At 44.6% G+C, this 6,662-nt stretch overlaps 1 pseudogene; it reads left to right on the forward strand.

Moving 5' to 3' along the window:
* Positions 1 to 738: 738 nt before the first annotated feature.
* LOC144820144 (F-box/WD repeat-containing protein 7 pseudogene) lies at positions 739 to 2,038 on the forward strand (annotated as a pseudogene).
* Positions 2,039 to 6,662: the final 4,624 nt, after the last annotated feature.

Below are 6,662 nucleotides of genomic sequence, written 5' to 3' on the forward strand. Positions count from 1 at the left end.
TTTACAGAACAACAGACATAATGATGCACAAATTAAGACAGTTTAGTCACTAACGCATGCACTCAGTGACACACATTTATTCACTCACTCATACAGTCAATCATGCACCTACTAAATCCTTCATCCAGACACTTATACATCCACTCATTCTTCAATATGTAAGACATATTTTAACTTTACAGAAACATACAGTCACTGGATGTTGTCATCAGTGATGTCATTTGAGATGTCATCAGTGATGTCATTAGTGATGTCACTGACCATGTCATGAATGATGTAATATGTGACATGATCAGCAGTGGATTGCGGGTGCGCGATATATAGTTAGTGCAACTAACTATATATGGAATTTCAATGGTTTTGTGTGAGTAAAAAAAGGTTTTTTAAATGCTAATTCCTAACTATATATGGTCTATAACCTATGGTTTTTTCAGTGAATATATATATATATATATATATATATATATATATATATATATATATCTATACCATGCAGCGCGATGTTTCCAGGAGATGCATAGCCTTCCAGCCCGACTTTCCTTCCCTACTAAAGGTTATTAAATTGACTTTCATTACACACAGAGGTAATTCACCTACTAAAGGATAATTTTAAGTACTCACCTTCACGGACTACTATGACCTGCATGTGAAGGGGATTACCACCCGCATTCTGGACAATGCATAAACACTGCCACAACGTTTGGAGACCACCATGGGTATCAGCATCAATGAATCCATTCCATCGCCCCTCCAGCAGAGCTGCAGGACTGGCTGCGAACCTTTCAGAAGTGGGCTGGTCCCGAGAGGTTGCTAGCATTGGATGAGCTCATCGATCGCTGTGAACCATCTCAAATCAAGTATATGATGCAAGTCATCGAGCCACAGTTCCAATGTAATTTCATCTCTTTACTACCCAAAGAGCTTGCCCTGTACGTACTATCCTTCTTAGAGCCCCAGGACCTTCTGTGAGCCGCTCAGACCTGCTGCTACTGGAGGATCCTGGCTGAGGACAATTTGCTATGGCGGGAAAAATGCAGAGATGAAGGAATTGATGAGCCCCTCAACCTGAGACGGCGGAGGATGCTGACACCTGGTTTCATGTACAGTCCATGGAAATTTGGTTTCATGAGGCAGCACCAGATAGATAAAACTGGCGAAGCGGGGACATCAGGCCCCCTAAGGTGCTGGACATTGGTGAGGCACACAGGCGGCGTCTGGTCCTCTCCGATGAGAGATAATATAGTGATTAGTGGCTCCACAGACAGGACGCTGAAGGTCTGGAACGCAGACTCTGGCGAGTGCATCCACACCCTGTACGGGCATACATCCACAGTGCGCTGCATGCACCTCCACGCAAGCAGTGTTGTTAGCGGCTCACGTGATGCCACCCTGCGGCTCTGGGACATTGAGACTGGACAGTGTCTGCATGTACTTATGGGTCATGTGGCTGCTGTTCGCTGCGTGCAGTACGATGGCAAGAAGGTGGTCAGCGGTGCTTATGATTACACTGTGAAGGTCTAGGTCTCGGAGACGGAGACTTGCATTCACACTCTGCAAGGACACACCAACAGAGTCTACTCATTGCAGTTTGATGGGGAGCATATTGTGAGCGACTCCTTGGACACCTCTATCCGTGTCGGGGATGTGGAAAGTGGAAATTGTTCGCACACGCTTATGGGTCATCAGTCTCTGACCAGTGGGATGGATCTGCGGGACAACACCCTAGTCTCAGGAAATGCCAACTCCACATTGAAGATCTGGGATATAAAGACAGGACAGTGCTTACAGACACTGCAGGGCCCCCAGAGGCATCAGAATGCTGTCACTTCCTTACAGTTTGCTCGAAGTTTGTGGTAACAAGCTCAGATGATGGCACCGTTATCTTTGGGACCTGAAGACAGGCGATTTCATCCGTAACCTGGTGGCTCTGGAAAGCGGTGGTAGTGGAGGAGTCGTATGGCGAATCCGGGCTTCCAATACTAAGCTAGTGTGTGCAGTTGGTAGTCGAAATGGCACAGAGGAAACAAAGTTGCAATAATAAATGTGTAAGTTGACTGACAAATTCCGTTCCTTGTGCCTCTACTATTGTGACCCCATCCCTCTCTGCTGTCACTCCTAGACCACCAATTTTCGATATCCATCCGGCAGCCATTTAATTAAATCAATGACCAGCACTGGGAGTCGGAGCCGAAATATCTCTCATCGCATTTCCGCTTCCAATCTCTCTAGCTCAAACTTCCAATCATCTCTCAACCCGAAGAAGGATACGTCAATCTATCTGGCACTGTTTGCAATCCAATCCTCGCTATCAAAATTAGAGCAACTCTCATTGGCCAAACGTCACCAGTGAAGAATCTCATTTGCTGTACTTTCTAGGGGGATTGACCTCTGTCTTTTTAAAATGGTGCTGCTCTGATTTTCTCACTAAATGCTAGAACTCTAGCCCAGTGTTGCCAGATTCGTTGTCTGTTAATTGTGAAGTGTCTGTAGGTGCCTCCCAGTGTGTATGCACGGCCCTGTGCAGAGTGTGAAGTGTGCCATGGGGGTCTCCGTCTGTGAGCCCACCCCATAGCTTACCCCGTCTGTGAGCCTACCCCCGTGATCTGCACTCTCGACACAGTGATCACTGAAGTCTTCGAGTGACATTGGTGGATTCAGTCTCGTGATCTGCAGGCTACAGTGAGCCCTGAAGTTCGAGTGATATTGCTGGATTCAGTCTCGTGATCTGCAGGCCACAGTGAGCCCTGGAGTCACTGAGTGATATTGCTGGTTTGCACTGACATCCATTGTTTGCCTGCTTTAAATGGGCTGGTGTCAGACACTGGGTTTTCTAGTTCTTTTGTTTGAAACGGAGAGTTTCACCTCTGCAGTGACACACTACTTTGAATTGGTGACTACAGGCACCTCTCAATAGCGATCAGATCCCCTGGGACACCAAGTGCTGGCACTGTTACATTTCCGCCTCAGCCTTGGGGCCTTAGCAGCACTGCTGAGTTCACCAGTTCACCCACCCTGTCAGGCCAGGAAGATACAGTCCTACTTTGAACAGCATGAGAAACAGAGAAGGCTGGGCTGTTCATCAATACCGGAACCCGGCGTGGATGGGTAGGTCACAGAGAAGGCTGCATGGCGTAACAGAACCGCACTGGAGTTCTGAACCCGTTGTACAACACGCCGGGTACTGTTGCGGCCTGTATACTAAACCCAATAGGTATATGCAGGCAATACAGGTATTTTACATGGAACACTAATCCTTGTAGAGAACGCAAATTACTGATACACATAAAATCAGACACGCACATTTGATCCCCCTAATGTAGACATTGAATTGCTTATATTGAGGTCCTGAAGAATCGCAGCCAAATGGGCAACGCGAGAAACATGTCGACCAATTCGAGCACAAACTGAACTGAGACTGGTACAAGGAAGCATTATATTCCACCGAGTACCAGTCAGTTGTATAACCTTTTAATTACAGCAGGGGACCCCCAGAATAAAACTGATCCTGGTACTCATAGCTTTATTTGAACTCACTAAACACGTCTACCTTGTTCCGGCCCCACACCCACACTTCACCTGACGGCAGTTGGATAAAAGATCTCCGCCAAAGTGCCCCTCTTTGAGGTGTTGCCAGTTGGGTACTGCACCGCCAACCCAACGAGGAGCAAGCCCAGATGATGAAGCATGACACCTGTAAGGGTGTGTGAGGGCATTACATCCAACAAAATGGATGCCCAACTGTAGGATACCACGTGACCCTACACCATCCATAATTCACTAGCGGGATACGTACATTCATTTTATTGAGGAACAGCCCAGCCTTCTCTGTTTTACTTGTTACTTAAGGGCAACTGCTGTGGCTTCCACTCCTCAGGAGTGACAAATGCCCTTGGAAATCGATTTTTTTCCCCCCTTTGTTGTGAATCACTTTGAACAGCATCTCAGTGCTTCACTTGCTGACGTCCTTCGGGTCAAGTAGTTGCCACTCTTGCTTCTCTCGGTGAGGAAGGTCCCTTTGACCTCCTTGTCACAGGTTTCAATTCCGGCGTGACCACTCAGCCCTTCATCCTTCCGAAGCCGATAAAGTAAGTGCGTACCACCTCTGGTACTCTGCACCAAGATGCCCCCAGGGGTTAGCGTGCCGCACTCTATCTCCTACCTCCCATCCTTCACAACTATACAGAACTGTTGCATGTTTCAAAATCTGCAGAACTGCTCTCGCATCTTTACAAACTCTTTCTACCCCTTCTCAACTTCATAGCACTTCCCCATCCTTCAAAAGTGTAGAGCATACTTCCCATCCATCACAAATCTACACCTTCAAAATATACAGAAATTTCCTCCCATGTTGTACAACTATGCATTACTCCCCCTAACTAATTTGCAGAATGTCTTCTGTTTTCCCACATCTGCTGCCTTTTACAGCTCTTGAGTCACCTCCATTTGTTCAGTTTCTTTAACAGTTGCACAGAATTCCCCCCATCCCTCGCAACTCCACAGAACACCATTAGCAGCTTTCTTGAGCTCCTCTTGCATCCTTCCTAATTCCATAGACCACGCTTCTATTCCTCACAAATCCAAATAACTCCTCTCACATCTTTCACAACAATACAGAAGTTGCTTGTGTGCTTTGACACTACAGAACTTGGCTCCTATCCTTCAGCAACCTACAGAATTGTTACACTCTTTACAATTCACAGAATATTACTTCCACACTGCATACAAGCTCCTAATGTTGCATACATCCGCCACAGCTTTCCAGAACCTCCACCATCATCCACAGTTTCATAGAATATCCCTTTGTTCAAAATGTTGTCCATCCAATCTCTCATCTGAGGAACATCCTTCTTGTACTTCGCTACTTTTCGGACTTTCTCCATATTTCACAACGATGTAAGACTAAACTCCTATCCATCCTGATTCTTTAGATAGTTGCTCCACCCTTTGCAAGTCTTGGTTTTGGGCTGTCATCGAAGATCTTGCCCGTTTTACCTCTTACTTGTTCCGTTTGTTAGTTTTAGTGCGTGTGACAATGCAACATTCCAGGAGCCATGTTGGAATTAGTCAGCCAGCCCATTTCTTTTCTTTGGTAGACTTGTAATCGATAATCTCTTTAAAATCGTGACTACAATTCCCAGAATGCAAAGGAAACCATTGAATGGATGAGTTGCTCCTGCGTGAAAATACCAACAAGTCAATTTCTAATGAATGAATAATGTAACTAGTGGTGTCATTCTAATTGTATACAGACCGTGAAGACTGCAGCAGGCATTGGTGCTATATTTGTTAAAGAGGACAAGCATACCATAAGTAGTTTTTGTAGATGCAGAATTATTTAAGCTACAAAGAAGGTTATTTCTTAATACCTAATTATATTAGTAGAGGTATTTTTTTGTAAAATGATCGCAGCCTTTTCTTCAAGCTTAGCTTTGGGATATGTGAATATTTCTGGAGACCAGGACAAATGAGGTTTGTCCCTTAAATCTAAGCTAACATTTCTCAAAACGATAACATACTTTGGGACAAGTGTTCCACTGAGCCTAACGCCAAGCATAAACCTGGACACTTGTAAATCCTATTTATGGGGTCTGAGCTGAGGTATAGTTTGCCAATCATGCCCATGTCACAAAATGTGCCTCTGTATCAAATCAGAGATCAAATTGGGTCTATTGTGCTCTATTTGTAAACAGTTGTTAATGAGCGTCTAGGTCATGATCTCTATAATTCTTCCTGCACAAAACATAGTGAACACAGAATAAGACTCTTGTACATCAGAGGCAGTAGTCTATTTTTTTTTAACCAGGCACAATTAGTTTAGTTGAAGAGTAGAGCTACCAAAATGGTGAGTGGTTTAAACCAAAAGTCATATGAAGAAAGAATGACTAATGTAAGCATATTCCTTTCCAAAGTGGTGCAGTGTCCTTGGTGCAGTATCGTCATGTCAACTTGCTCCAGATGTCCTCATTTATTGCCCCCCTTGTATGTTTACTTCTGAAAGATACCAGTGTTGTGAGTTCCTCGGAATGTGCTGCATACCTCAGGTAAGTGAGTCTGGGTCTGGGTTACGGATGTTCCCGTGTTGTATTAACTTAAAACTGCCCACAGACTTCTCCCACCCTCAGCTGCCACCTGGCAGCCTGGCCTGTAGACGTTGCTGGTTTGGCCTGTCTGGTGTCCGATCTGTCTCCATTCAAGCTATGTTTTTGCTCTTCTCGTGGTATTTTTGCTTGCTGTAGGCAGTTTTTGTGGTAATATCAGGGCAATCCATAGCAAAAGACGGCCCACCAGACCATAAAACGGGCCCTCAAAACAGAAAACGCGTCTGCATACTGATTTTTCAGACCAGTCCTTCTGGCACTGCTGGATGCACTGTAGGCCAGCCCGTCCCTGGAAAATGGTAAACAAGAATTGATGCAATTGTATTTAGTGATAATGTAAAACCTAATAGTGATTGTATGTAGATTTAAGTTGTTAAATGTTTGGGGCTTTTTCTTACTAATTTGTTCACGGTATTCCCCAATATATATACAGCAGACTTTTTGTCTAGTTTAAAAAATGCCCAAATATCTTGTGTGAATGGTACTCATTCTGTAATGTTTTTGCTTCTATAATTACTAGACAACTTGAAATAAGTCACTAATGGTTATTTACATTTATCTAAT

The sequence above is a fragment of the Lissotriton helveticus genome, chromosome 2_1 (assembly GCF_964261635.1).
Source record: "Lissotriton helveticus chromosome 2_1, aLisHel1.1, whole genome shotgun sequence".
Lineage (NCBI taxonomy): Eukaryota > Metazoa > Chordata > Amphibia > Caudata > Salamandridae > Lissotriton > Lissotriton helveticus.